We start from the raw sequence: 15,405 nt of genomic DNA on the forward strand, positions 1-15,405 counted from the left end.
TTAACTTGATGTGTCTGTTTCAAAGGAAGAGTTCATCAGGAGGCCATCTGCAGAAGCAAGGGACCCTTGGCCAGTTGCCCAGATGTGTTGTTGTCAGGGGAAGGGCTGGGGGCACAGCACGGGGTGGGTTATTGGAGGAGGGCAGGTGGCCACTCCATGGGTCCCATGTGTTTGCAGAGGTAACCAACAGTCCTGACATGGGCATCACTGTCTCTATTTTTATCTCCTGCGTGGGTAAGGGGCCCAGGTACCACATCAACTCCTCTCCTCAATCTTCCTGCCCTTCATACTCTCCCAAGATGGAGCTACCTCACTCCTACCTCTGCCACCCCCAGAAGATGCTTCTGGAAGGTTTGGCAGTTCTTCCTGGTCCTGTATTCATCAGCCTTTTCTCAAGCTTCCTCCTCTCTCAGCGGCTCACCATGCCCATCTTCCCAAACCTCTTTTCCCTTCAGTTTCAAAACATACCTACTTTGCCTCCTGCTTCTCTGGCTCCTTTTTTGGCTTTCTTCTCTTCTTCCCCCCCACCAAAACACAATGATTTCTGTGTCATTCTGGGCCTAGCCAAGAAAATGATTCTATGGAAGGCACTCCAAACAGGGGGTATGTACAGAGAATTGATAGTCCAGTGTTGGAGGATTGGGAGAGCAAACAGGCATTGTGGTGATTAGAGGTGGTAACTGCCAGAAGCATTATTAACCCTGAGCTGGAGGAACAGAGAGAAGAGGTAGTGTTGCCAGAACCTCTGGGCTGAGTGGAGCAGCCTCCTGGCTACTTCTCAGACCACAGAATGAGGATGCACTGTGACAGTTGTGTGGACCCCTGGGGGCAAGCACTCGTGGCTCTGCTAGTGTCTCCAAGGAGGTGTTCTTCAGCTGCTGCTAAAGCCGAAATCAGGAGGCCGCAGCAAGATGAGCTACAGCTCCTAGGCCAAGTCTGGCTGCCACCTATTTCTCTATGACCTAAGAATTTTGTTTTTACACTTTTATTTATTAAAAACATATTTTTAAAGTAAGCTCTACACCCAAAATCGGGCTTGAACTCAAGACCGAGAGATCAAAAGTTGCATGCTTTGCCAAGTGAGCCAGCCAGATGCACTCTGTCATCAATCCCCTCCCCCACCTTTTTTACATTTTTAAATAGTTGAAAAAAGAAAAAAATAACTCATTGCACATGAACTTTATAAAAAATTGAAACTTCAGTGTCCATAATTAAAGTTTTTATTGGAGGGGTGTCTGGGTGGCTCAGTGGTTAAGCATCTGCCTTTGGCTCAGGTCACGGAGTCCCGGGATCAAGTCCTGTATCAGGCTTCCTGTAGGGAGCCTGCTTCTCCCTCTGCCTGTGTCTCTCTCCTCTCTCTGTGTCTCTCATGAATAAATAAATAAAATCTTAAAAAAGAATAAAGACTCTTTTGGAACACAGTCATGCTTGTTCACTTATGTATTGTCTGTGGCCCAAATCCATAGCTGCCATGCAGGACTCTTCAGCCTTGAATTTCTATCTGCTGAGCAGCTCCAATTACAAGCTTCCCTTTCTCTCAAAACCACCATATCCAAAAGGAAGAATTCATATTTCCTCTCAAATTCCTTCCTTTTCCTCAGCTACCCATTTCTGTTGGTGACATCATCCTTCTCCCAGGGTGGTGTTTACATAGGCTGGAACCCAGGCCCGGCCTCATGCTTAGATCCTCTGTCCCCTGCTTCCCACATCAAAGCAATTAGAAAGACCGAGTCTTTATAAGGCTTTGCAATCATTTTTGCTCCTTTCCCTTCTCAGAACCATCACCTGGGCTTGAGTCACCTCTTGCCTGGACTACAAATATGACCGAATAATGGGCATTACACCACATGAGTCTCATTCCAGTTCATCCCACACATCATCACCAGATTCATTTTTTGAATCATCTTGTTCAAAGGTCCTCCTTGGCCAGGCATTTTAAGCCTTCCATAGTCCAAATGACTAAAATTTGGTTTCCCAACTTTGTTTTCTATTTCTTCCTTTCCTATACCTTGATATACACTCTTTTCCCCTAGGCTCAGTGCACTTTACACTCTCCCCTCTGCTGGAATGGCTTTGGTACTTGTGAGAATTAGGTTCAGCTACAAGTGATCAAAAACCCAGAGTAAGAGGCCTTTTGAGTTGGTATCAGATCCCCTTGGACTTGTTTATCATTTCCCATAGCTTCTGGACATGCAGAAGGCCTGGGGCAGGCTTTAGCTGAACTAGTAAAGAAGGACAAAAGTCCAGTCCGTCATCTCAAATTAGGACAAACTCTGAGGTGTAATTTGTGTATCAGAGCTCCCTTTCAGGATCAGCTTGAGGCTGGCACTTTGCTGAAAGGACACCCTTGTCTTCCTTTCCATCTCTGCTTTGCTTCCCCAAATCCCTTACTTATTCCTCCTGGAGGCATTTAATGGTTTGCTTGGGGGACGCCTGGGTGGCTCAGTGGTTGAGCGTCTGCCTTCGGCTCAGGGCATGATCCTGGGGTCCCGGGATCGAGTCCCGCATTGGGCTCCCTGTGGGGAGCCTGCTTCTGTCTCTGCCTGTGTCTCTGTCTCTCATGAATAAATAAATAAAATCTAAAAAAAAAAAATAGTTCACTTGAAGTGAAGCCTGGTCTCAGGATCTGTGGCAGGCAGCCCAACCTAAGACATAAATATAACAGTGGCTTAAACGAGATCACAGTGGGTCTCACATGGTCTTTATTTTTATTTTAATATTATTATTACTATTTTTAATGGAAAAGAAGTTTTTAAAATAAGATTTTATTTATATATTTTGAGAGGGAGAGAGAGCAAGGGGAGGGGTAGAGGTAGAGGGAGAGAGAGAATCTCCAGCAGACTCCTTGCTGAACACAGAACCCATTGATGGGCTTGATCCCACAACCCTGAAATCATGACCTGAGCTGAAATCAAGAGTCAGATGCTTAACGGACTGAGCCACCCAGGCGCCTCTATTTTATTATTATTATTATTATTATTTTTGAAAGAGAGAGAGAGAGAGCGCTTACATGTGTGCCAGTGGTGGGGGCAGGAGAGAAAGAATCTCAAGTAGTCTCCATATTCAGTGCAGAGACCCAGGCAGGGCTCCATCTCATGACCCTGAGATCACAACCTGAGCTGAAATCAAAAGTCAGATGCTTAGCTGACTCAGCTACCCAGGCACCCCTTGTATGATCTTTTTTTTTTTTTTAAGATTTTATTTATTTATTCATGAGAGACAGAGAGAGAGAGAGACAGAGGCAGAGACCCAGGCAGAGGGAGAAGCAGGCTCCATGCAGGGAGCTGGATGCGGGACTCGATCCTGGTCCTTGTGATCACCATGTGAGCTCAACCGCTGAGCCACCCAGGCATCCCACCTCTTGTATGATCTTGATGATCTTCATGGACTCAGACTGTTTCAACATAATAGTGCAATATTCTCATTGTGTAGCGTTCCCTTAGGTCAAAGATAGCTGCTTCAGCTTATATCATTAATTTCACATTGTAGCCAGCAGGAGGGAGAGAAAGAAAGGGAGGGGGTGCTCCCCGAATTGAAGAATACTTCCTGAAGGTTGAATGCCTCATGTCCGCTATATCCTTTTATCCAGAACTTGGTCAAGAGGCCATGCCTGGCTGAGAGGGAGGCTGGGAAATGTAATCCTTATTCTGAGTGTACAATGGCACAGCTGAAATGTTGGGGGCATGATTACTGAGGGAACAGATATTGGGGGACAGCAAATCATCTTAGTTGTTCTCTCCTTATCTCTGCCTGTTCAGTTTCTTTAAAACCCAGTAAAAATGCCACTTTCTCCATGGATCTTTCTGTTAAGAAACAAAATTCATGGGCAGCCCGGGTGGCTCAGCGGTTTATTATTTATTTATTTAAATAAATTTTATTTATTTATACGAGAGAGACAACAGAGAGAGGGGCAGACACACAGGCAGAGGGAGAAACAGGCTCCACGCAGGGAGCCCGACATGGGACTCGATCCCAGGTCTCCAGGATCAGGCCCTGGGCTGAAGGCGGCGCTATACCGCTGAGCCACCAGGGCTGCCTGGCTCAGTGGTTTAGTGCCGCCTTCAGCTCAGGGCCTGATCCTGGAGAACCTGGATCGAGTCTCACGTCGGGCTCCCTGCATGGAGCCTGCTTCTCCCTCTGCCTGGGTCTCTGCCCCGCCCCCCCTCTCTGTGTGTGTCTCTCATGGATAAATAAATAATAAAAAAAAAAAAAAAAAGAAAAGAAAATTCAACTGACTAAACTTGAAGATCGAATTGGCTTATTGAAGGATTCCTGAATCAGGCAGCATCTCATCTAGCAAGTGGAGGGGAGCTCCACTGAATGAAACAAATGAAGGGGTTTCTCTTTTTTTAATTTTTAAAAAGATTTTTATTTATTTGAGAGAGAGAGAGAGGGCACGCGAACAGAGGTGGAGGGAGTAGAGGGGGAAACAGAGGGACTAGCAGATTCCTTGCTAAGCAGAGAGTCTGACAATGAGGAGCTGGATCCCAGGACTCCCAAGATCATGACCTGAGCCCAAGGCAGACACTTAACCCACTGAACCACCCAGGCGCCCCAGAAACCTTAGTTTCAGTTGTGAACTGCCTATTATACCACATTCTTTAAATTTGCAAGTGTATAAGTACATTTCATAATTTTAGAAGCACATGTCTTTTTAAATTTTCTAATATAGCACCAACACATCTGAATATCTTTTAGTTTCTCTGTAAGAAGAACCCAAAAGTAGATAAATGTATATTCAGCAATTAATGATTTATTATTTCATCTTAGTGGGAGATGTACATATTCAATGAAGTTAATTTACCACCTAACTTTAGGTTTTAGGTTAGCAAAGGTTTTAGTTTCCTAAAAAGATTTGAGGAAACTACTTAAGTAGACATAAATATTGCTGCAAAATTCACTTATAAACTTTTATGTTAGCTTACATCTATTTAATTCAATTGTTTTTAAGAATTGCTTAGACTGGGATGCTTGAGTGGTTCAGTGGTTGAGCATCTGCCATTGGCTCAGGACATGATCCCAGGGTCCTGGGATCGAATCCCACGTCGGGCTCCTCATGGGGAGCCTGCCTCTTCCTCTGCCTATGTCTCTGCCTGTTTCTGTGTGTCTCTCATGAATAAATTCTTTAAAAAAAGAATTGCTTAGACTACCTACAAAAACTATTAAATATTAGACAAAATCAGTCATCCTAAGCTATTTATTTTTTGTCAGCAGATCTTATAAGAGATAAAATGAACTTACTTGGCTAGTAAACCCAGGTAGAATAAAAGTTTTATATTTAATGTTAACTCTAAAGACATTCCTGTGTCAATTAAACCAATGAACTTAAACTTTCAGTTACCGAAGATTATCCTGGATCATGTGACCTTGAAAAACATTTGGATTTATTTCTATTTTTCTGAGAATTTTAGAACCCTCAAATCTTACAAGTGCTCACCTTCAAACCAACTAGAGCTCTCTTACAAATTAATTTAGTAATGCCATCGGGGATAGAATAAGATCTCATATGTAAAATGTATACATATAAAGACATACACACAAGGTGCCTGGGTGACTCAGTGGTCACCCTGAGCATCTGCCTTTGGCTCAGGTTGTGATCCTGGGGTCCTGTGATTGAGGCCTGCATTGTGCTCCCTGCTTGAAGCCTGCTTCTTCCTCTGCTTGTGTCTCTACCTTTCTCCCTGTATCTCCCATGGACAATTAATCTTAAGGAGGCTGTGCTAGCATTTGGACACTATAGCCCATTTAGAAGTTTCTATTTTGAAAAGTACTCTTTCCGCCTTTTCTCCTTCAGTCTCTGGTAATTGTGAGCTGTGTTTACATTTCACAGACATAATTAAATGTATAACTTTAATGGACGCAGAAAGAAGAGCTCTTTCAAAAATGACTTTGGTTTCCTAAGACCAAGAATTTCCAAGTCTTTTGCAATAATCGAGAGAATTTTGGGATTTGTAAATAGGTGCATTTTGAATTGCCTCTAGAACTGATTTTTGTTTTACAAAATATTTGTAAGATTAGGATAGTTATTCTCAATTCCTCAAAGATTTGGGTTGTGGGACATCTGGGTGGCTCAGTGGTTGAGTGTCTGCCTTTGGCTTGGGGCGTGATCCCGGGGTCCCAAGATCGAGTCCCACATCGGGCTCCTTGCATGGAGCCTGCTTCTCTTGTCTCTGTCTCTCTTTCTGCCTCTCTCTGTGTCTCTCATGAATAAGTAAAATCTAAAAAAAGAAAAAAAATGGGGTTGTAATTCAAATGCTATCATATGTCGATCCTCTCCTCTCCCCTCCACCAATCCAACTACATTACCTTCAATTTGCTTTCTTTCTCTCTGGGTACATCATTTTCATTCTAAATGTTTCTGGCAATCTTGAATAAACCTGCTTGGATCCTGAAAGAGGGTGCAAAGAATATTAGCCAAAAGAAAGAACCAACAACCTACATATCCCAAGCAGGCAGGAAGCCAAACCCAGTGACGCAAATAGGAAGGCAATAAATTTTGTTGGTAGAGAAAGGATCAATAAATAGTGGATTTGGATTTGCAAAGGATTTCCACTCTGGACTGGGCACTACAGACAGAAATTCTGAAGAGCTGATTCTGGTAAGAATTTTTACCTTTTGCTGGCTTTTGCCAGTTTTCCAGGGACCCCCTCTACAGGCTCTGGTATCTACCAGCATTTCCCCTTGGCTGTTTAAAGGAATAATGTAGCAGTTTACCGGGAAATCCCTCAATTTGGATGACTCTGGAAGGGGCCCATGTGGGAATCTTCCCTTGAAGATAGATATAGGGGTGACTGTAGGGCCATTAACTTGGCAGATCTTTCTTCCTCCCTCCCTCTCTCCCTCCCTTCCTCCCTCCCTCCCTTCCTTCCTTCCTCCCTTTCTCTTTCTCTCCCTCTTTCTCTTTCTTTCTCTCTCTTTCTTTTCTCTCTTTCTTTTCTTTTCTTTTCTTTTTTCTTTTCTTTTCCTTCTCTTCTCTTCTCTTCTCTTCTCTTCTCTTCTCTTCTCTTCTCTTCTCTTCTCTTCTCTTCTCTTCTCTTCTCTTCTCTTCTCTTCTCTTCTTTCTTTTTTATGGTTGTGCCTGAATGGAAAAACAATTCAGACAAGGATGAGTAGAATGACTCCTCCACTGAGGGACGATGACAACAGTGGGAGTTTTGTCAGTCTTTAGAGTCTTTTGCCTTATGTACCTCTTATATCTTTAATTTTTCTTTAGCCTTGTGCAATGGATCTTTCAATGAAACTATTTTGTTATTTTTGACCTTTTGGAGGCTTCTGCTTACCAATTTCAAGAGGCATTCTCTTTAATTTGGGAACCTTTGCTTTCAAATGCACGTCTTAAATGATGTTGTCTAATTGAAACGGTCCCCATAATGGCCATGATAATTCCACATTGTTTTAATTCTATTTATTTATTTATTTATTCATTCATTCATTCATTCATTCATTCATTCATTCATTCATTTTAAAGATTCTATTTATTTATTCATGAGACACACACACACACACACACAGAGGCAGAGACACAGTTCCATCTTGCTCAACATCTGCAACTTCCAGGATGACCATTCTTAGCCATAAAATATGCAGGTGTGCCAGCAAGGACCTTGCCGGGGAGGTTGGTTCTACAGTGTGCCTCACTGCTCTCACGGAAGCTTTGTTGGGATTGGCAGGAGACTTAGTGTCCCTTTAACGTCTTCCATGACCAGCTTATCCTAATATGAAAGTCTGAGTTAGGTGATGAGTGCTCTAACAGCTCTTAATTACTCAATCCAGGCCCACCACTTTTTGTGGCTTTTAGCCTCCGAGATCCCCACTAGCAGTAGCCTTTATTTGCACAAAGCAAGACAAAAAATATGCAGACAAATCTTAACTCAGCTGCCATAACCAAAGCATGTCATTGAGGACTGGCCAAGAGAAGACTGGGGGCACTACCAGAGCATAGACTCCATTATTGTGACTACAGACTGGAAACGGGGAAAGGGCTAACCCAGCAAACCTCAGTAAGTGAGGGCTCTGGGCTGGAACAGGGACAGGATTCTAAAGTGGAATTATGGACTGGCATTCTGTTGGAGCCTCCTGTCAGTCTACACTGACCTGTTCACCAAGGGCTGGGAAGCCAATGAGAGCAGTAGCTCAAACACAGAGGAGCTGCAACCCAGGGTACTTACCAATGGCCCTCAGGATGAGAAAGACAATGAACTAGAGAGGGTTCCTGGGGTGCCACGCCTGTGTTTCTCATTGTCCTCAAATGCTGTCACAAGTTTGCTTCAGACTCCACTGCTGCCACCAATCTGTTAAAATACAAAATTCAGCTGAGTAAATTTGAAGACCTAATTCGTCTCATTAAATGGCTCATGAAAAAAAAAAATAAAAAAAATAAATGGCTCATGAATCAGGTAGTATCCCATCTAGCAAGTAGAAGGGGCTCTTAGGACACAGCGGCAGGTTTTTAGGGAATGAGAGTGGGGCCAGAATGTTATTAATAAATGAAAAAGATTGTTTCAGGCCAGGTAGCTTTCCCTTAGGGGGAAAGGTGATAGGTCTTATCAAGCAGGTTACCTCAATCTGGGGGCGGATGGAGAGAACCCAACCCATGTGTCAGATTCATTGATGCTGATCAGAAAATGCCTGACTGATCAGTTAAGACTATATTTCTGGGGGAGGTTGAAACTACAAGCAGGTCAGGTATTAAGCCCTGGTTTGGGCTTAAGTCATGCCTTTTGGGGGCCTGTGGTTTTCTTTTTAATAGTTCCTTAGATTTTTCTGCCTTGCATCCTAGTTATTTACATATGCATTTACCAGAACACTGTATGTATCTTTAAGGTAGCAGGCAAATCTCAATGAAGTTCTGGTTTGAACCTCATAATCCTCCAATTCCTATATTCTGAAGAGTGTGGATTTGGAGTCAGACCAATCTAGCTCAAAGGCAGGCTTATCTTTAAACTAGTTATGCAGTATTCATTTGTTTCTTCTACAGAGATTTATTGGTGCTCTACCAGGCATTGTTATGGGTGCTGTAGGCATGGCAGAGAATAATACAAATAAGGGCCCCACAGCAGGACATGTTGCACAGCCAGACTGCCTGGGCTTGTATTCCAGCTTCACTGCTTACAAGCTGTGTGACCCTGGCCAGGTTACTACTCTGCCTCTCTGTTCCTGAGTTTCATTCTTTCAAACGTGGAGATGCTCATAGTGCAACTTTTTAGGATTGTGGTGAGGATTCCATGAGTTTATATTCGTAAAGTGCTTAGAACTGTGCCTGACACAAAATAGGAGCTACATGGGTATTAAGTATCATTATTATTAGCTTGCAGAGCTTCTATCCTGTAAGGCAGTGAAAAGTGCTATGAAGGAAATAAAAGATTGGTGAGGATGTGGGGAAAAAGGAATCCTCATGTACTGTTGGTGGAAATGAAAATTGGTGCAACCACTGTGAAAAAGTGTGGAATTTCCTTAAAAAATTAAAGATAGGCCTACCCTATGATCAATAATTGCACTACTGGGTATTTACCCAAAGAAGATAAAAACACTAATTTGAAAAGATACATGAACCCTATGTTTATAGTAGCATTATTTACAATAGTCAGGATATGGAAGCAGCCTAAGTGTCCATTGATAGAATAATGGATAAAGAAGAAGAGGTATGTATATCTGTAATGGAATATTAGCCATCAAAAAGTATGAAATCTTGTCATTTGCAACAACATGGATGGAGCTAGAGAGTATAATGCTAAGTGAAAAAAGCCAGTCAGAAAAAGACAAATATCATATGATTTCACTTATGCGGAATTTAAGAAACAAAACAAGTGAACAACCAAAGGGAAAAAAGAGACAAAGAAAAAAACAGACCCTTAAGTACAGAGAACAAACTGGTGGTTGCCAAAGGAGAAGTGGGTGGGAGGTGAAATAGGTAAAGGGGATTAAGATTATACTCACTCATCATGAGGAACACTGGGTGATATATGGAGTTGTTGAGTCATTACATTGTACACCTGAAACTAATATAACATTGTTATTTATACCTCCAAAAAAAAAAAAAAAAAAGAATGAAAGGAGGAGAAGAGAATGGGTAAAAAACGTGCTTCTGGAGGCTCTACCTTGTACCAGATGCTTTGGGAAAGTCTCTATGAGGAAGTAACAGGGGTCATTAAATGTAGGTGGAAGAGTTTTCAAGGAACAGCTAGTGCAAAAGCTATGAAGATAGGCCTAACTGGCAGGTTTGGGCAGAAAGAAGCCTGTGGGCCAGAGCATGCAGGCCAAGGGGAGAGCATATGAAGTAGTCTGGGAGACACTTGGGAGCCAGATCCTGCAGGGCTTTGCAAGTTGGGGAAATAATTTAAGTTTTGATTCTAAGTGCAATGGGAAGACATTGGAGGGCTTTAAGCAGAGGAGATTTCTTTTTATTTTTTTAAAGATTTTATTTATTTACTTGAGAGAAAGAGAGAAAGCACTAGCAGGGGGAGAGGCAGAGAGACAAACAGAATCCCCACTGAGTGTAGAGCCTGACTAGGGCTCGATCCCAGGACCCTGAGATCATGACTTGAGCTGAAGTCAGAGGCTTAACTGACTGAGCCACCCAGCCACCCCAAGAACATATATTTTTAAGATTTTATTTATTTGAGAGAGAGAAAGAGCATGTGAGCATAAGCAGCGGGGAGGGGCAGAAGGAGAGGGAGAAGCAGATTCCCTGCTGAGCCGCTAGGACTTGATCCCGGATGCAGGGATCAGGACCTGAGCCCAAGCCCCCCAGGTACCTCCTGAGGAGATTTCTTTTTAAAAAGATTATTCTAGCTGCAGGATAGAGGGAAAATGGTTTATGAGGATTTAGGAGTGCAGTGAAGGAGGTCAGTTAGAAGGCTCCAGAGAGGACAGTTGAGATGGAAGGGAGGGGGGGAGACAGTTGGACACATGTTATGGAGGCAAAATCAACAGGATTTGCTGATGGATTGAATATGGGAGGTAAAGTGAAGAGAAAACTCCAGGGTAACTCTCAAAATTTTGGTTGGAACACCTTCCTGGGATGGGGAGATGTGAAAAGACAGGTGTTAGGGTGGACAGGAATCAAGAGTTCTACTTTGGCTATTTTCAATGGAGCAAATCACTTATGCTGTCTGTTCTTTTGTGATCTAGAGTATGAAAAGGATATTGATGTTAAGAGAACAGATACCTGTGTTGAATTCCCAACTTTGCCTGTGTGACCTCGTGTAAATTCCTTTATTTCTCTGTGCTTCAGTTTTATCACCTGTAAAATACGGATAATCATAGCGCTTACCTCAAATGGTAGTTGTATGAGGATTAAAATAATTATTATTATTAAAGATTTTATTTATTTATTCATGACACACACACACACACACGGAGACAGAGAGAGAGAGAGAGAGAGAGAGGCAGAGACACAAGCAGAGGGAGAAGCAGGCTCCATGCAGGGAGCCTGACGTGGGACTTGATCCTGGGTCTCCAGGATCATGCCCTGGGCTGAAGGTGGTGCTAAACCGCTGAGCCACCTGGGCTGCCCAGAATTAAAAGAATTAATGTTTACAAAATGATTAGAATAGTTTTTGGCACATAGTAAAAGTAATAACACTGTTATGGAAATATAAAAACAAATAGGGAAGAATTGAGCCTTATATGAGATAAGCGGCTCTCTTCCATAAGATAATCTTTAACCATGTGGAAGGAAGGAAGACAGACAGATGGACCTGATCCTCTGAAGTATGATATATAGATTTGACCAGTTCAACATAATAAAATTTTCATTTTAAATGAGAAACAAGGGAAAACTTCCACAACTCATTTCATGAAGTTAGTACGACCTTGATACTAAAACCAGAAATAAGTATTAAAAAAAGGAAAAAGAAAGTTACAACCCATATCCCTGAATATAGACACAAAAGTCTTTAGCCAATGTTACCAAATAGAATTCAACAATATATAAAAATCATTATATATCGTGACCAACCAAGGGTGCAAAGCTCAGGAAATATTAAACAATCAATCCATGTAATTTACCATATTAACAATCTAGGGAGATTCCTCTACATTTTCTTCTAAAATTTTTATAGTTTTATGTTTTATATTTGAATCTGTGCTCCATTTTGAGTTAACTGTTGTGTATACGCAAGGTTTAGGGGGAGGCTGACTTACTAGATGGACCTGGAGCTGAGAACCCAGGGGGGATGGGGAGCTTGGAGGGGGAGCAGAGTCTGGAACAGTCTCTGTATGTTGTATTGTGAAATGAACACCTCATGATTCCTAGAATAATTTATAACTCAGTAACAGTTTGTTGAGTCAATATTGAGGATTAATAAGGAGACTATAGGCTCAGGAAAGAGGAGGATGGGGATAAAGCCTCCTGAAGGCCTTTGGTATGTAGGAGGACACCCTTAATCATCCCATTAATGACCTGTAATCTCCAGGAGCCTGATCCATATTCACCTGGGGAGAGCTTGGGGGTGACTAGGGATTGACAGACCTTCCATTTGGGTAAAGTCTCCTAGAGGAGGAAGTTGGAGCCTCTTGTCTGTAGGGGATGGCAGGAAGGGGATGGCAGGAAGGGGTGGGTTTGTGAGAAGCCTGTTCTCTGAGTTACTTCCCTTGGACAGAGACTATCTGGGGGGGGGGTCTCTGCGGGGAGCTCTGTCAAGGGGTCTGCTGTCTTGCCAGATTACTGCTCTGCCCTTCAGGTTGCACTGTAGGTTTCTCGGATTTGAGAGTCTGAGGGTAAGAAGGCTGGTTGGGAGTGGCTTCAGGAAGTTTCAGGCACATACAGGCTGGGAAATAGTTAAAACCTGAGTGAAAATAGAAACCTCCCAAAATGGGCCTCAGGGAATCTAGGGTGATGGCACCAGATTCCCATCTCTGATCTTCTGTAGGGCGAGATACTGTATCTTCCTGTCATTACCTCCAGTCCAGCTGGTGAGTCTGGGACTGGGCCTTCTCTGTGCTCCAGCATGGGGTGTCCAGAAGTATTGAGGCAGGGCATATAATGAAGGGGAAAGAAGGGAGAAAGGTGGTTACCACCTGGTCAGTGCCTGGGATGTTCCTTGAGATCAAAACTCAGCCAAAATCAAGTCAGAGGCTTAACTGACAGAGCCACCCAGGAGCCTCAGACTTTTTTTTTAATTCCACATAGAAGTGATACCATTTAGTATTTGTCTTACTGTCTGGCTTATTTCACTTAGTGTAATATCCTGAAGATTCATCCATGTTGTTGCAAATGACATTTCCTTCATTTTTAAGGCTGAAATACTGTGTGCATATTGTACTATTCATTCAGTGAGGGACACTGTGGTTGTTGCCATACCTTCACTATAGTGAATAATATACTGCAAGGGACATAGAAGTATAGGTATCGCTTCAAGGTAATAATTTTATTTCCTTTGGATATTTATCCAGAATCATATGGTAGTTCTATTTTTAACTTCTCGAGGAAACTGCATATTGTTTTTCATTGTGGCTGGGATCAGTTTACATTCCTGTGTAAACATCATTTTAAATGAAAAATAAAATTAGCAAGAAGAGATTTAAAAAAATCTCTTTAATGTCTGGCAATCTCTTGCTTGAGTCTACATTTAATCTGTTACAATATGCTCTTTTGATGGAAGTATATAAAGAATATCTGGCTTTGCAGATACACAGTTGGAAGAGGGAGGATCTTAGCTTTTTCAGATAATCATTAACATCTTTCTTTGGTACCACACCTAAATTTGATAAATGGTATTTCTTAAAGATTAGTTGCACTGTGGAATCTGAAACTATATCAAGGAATTTTTGTTTTTTTTTTTTTTTTTTAATTTTTTTTTTTTTAACATTTTTTTTTTTTTTTTTTTATTTACGATAGTCACAGAGAGAGAGAGAGAGGCAGAGACACAGGCAGAGGGAGAAGCAGGCTCCATGCACTGGGAGCCCGACGTGGGATTCGATCCCGGGTCTCCAGGATCGTGCCCCGGGCCAAAGGCAGGCGCCAAACTGCTGCGCCACCCAGGGATCCCTAATTTTTGATACAATGTTACATTAAAATCCCTTTGGTATCTTGCACTTTGAATGGATCTTTTCTTAAAAAGAAAAGACGTGATTTTGTAACATCATGCATTGGTATCTGGAAAATTCTGGTTCACTGAGATATGCAGGTCCTCCAGATGTTGACATATTCTGTGGTACAATATCAAAAATCACATTTATTAACATCAACACTGATCTCATTGGGAAAAAGAGAGTCAGGCAGTTGTCAAACTCGGGATGGCAGATAGAAATTTTCTACAATTCTAACTTTTGCTGGAAAGTTCAAATTTTATCAATGGCAGCAAATGTTGGCAATTATTTCCCTTGAAGTGATAGTCTGCCTTGTTCATTTTTGAGAAAATATCTGCCAAATCCTGGAATCTGAATAATCATAGTTTGGCTGTCAGTCATTCTTTTCAGTAAAAATAGAATTACACGAAAAAGGCAGATGGTTCAGTTCACATCTTGAACGATAGCACAAGGGCTTGTTCTTGAGATAACCATCATTCTTCAGTATGAGGCAGAAACGTTTTCTGTACACTTCTCATTTCTTTCCCAAGAATGTTAAAAAGATGTGTTTTCAAGGATCAAGATCTAAGATGATGATCTTAAGTGCAACTGGCTTTCCTCGGACTTGAAGTATGTGGCAGTAAGGAGCGCAGTGGCTACCTGGACAGCTGGCTGCTGCTGCCTTATTTCGATGAGTGCCAGCACCTGTGTCCATCACTGCTCTGAGTCAGCAGCAGAAATGCCAAAACTGTTCTTTTGGGAGCAACCATGAGATTCAAGAGTTAGTCAGCACTGAACATTTTACCACCACTTGTGTTCGTGGCCAAATATTCACATAAAAGATCTCTTGGGACTAGTCTGTGCCTACATGGGATAAATAACAAGACAACATGTTGGTCCATCCATTTGTCAGGTAAAAGTACCATTCTTCAGGCAAGAGAGGAACTCTGTCTTCAGGTTTGTGACTAAATCTTTGATTTTGGGAGTGAGCAACTGTACTGTTGCAAAGTGAGCGCGCCCAGAATATCTTCCATGGAGCCCTTCCAGCAGACACTTGGTGTGTCAGTGCACACTGCTGGATCATCTCTCAGCTACAGTGTGCCCTTCTCCAGCTAACACAATGTGATAACTTACCCTGCAATATCCTTCAGTGACTTTCATTTCCACTCTGAAAAGCTCTTGGAAATTTTTTTTTTTTTTTTTTTTTTTTTGCTTTTAAAGAGCTCATCCCATCTACATTTGAAATAGGCAGTGCTGGGGCAGCCCCGGTGGCGCAGCGGTTTGGCGCCGCCTGCTGCCTGGGGTGTGATCCTGGAGACCCAGGATCCAGTCCCGCGTGGGGCTCTCTGCCTAGAGCCTGCTTCTCCCTCTGCCTGTGTCTGTCATGAATAAATA

At 42.4% G+C, this 15,405-nt stretch overlaps 1 protein-coding gene across 9 annotated transcripts in view; it reads left to right on the forward strand.

Annotated features, from left to right (window-relative positions):
- Nucleotides 1-15,405, forward strand: part of DHRS2 (dehydrogenase/reductase 2) — a 36,955-nt gene that overhangs the window by 3,412 nt on the left and 18,138 nt on the right. For 4 of the 9 annotated variants that reach the window (XR_012036314.1, XM_072837958.1, XM_072837954.1 and 1 more), the window contains exon 1: nucleotides 6,530-6,598. The exons of 4 other annotated variants lie outside the window; for them this stretch is intronic. The gene's annotated coding sequence lies outside the window, so the exon portion shown is untranslated. Of the gene's footprint in view, nucleotides 1-6,529; nucleotides 6,599-15,405 lie in introns of those variants that run through there. One more of the 9 variants, XM_072837959.1, reaches the window with a different exon arrangement.

The sequence above is a fragment of the Canis lupus genome, chromosome 9 (genome assembly GCF_048164855.1).
Source record: "Canis lupus baileyi chromosome 9, mCanLup2.hap1, whole genome shotgun sequence".
Classification (NCBI taxonomy): domain Eukaryota; kingdom Metazoa; phylum Chordata; class Mammalia; order Carnivora; family Canidae; genus Canis; species Canis lupus.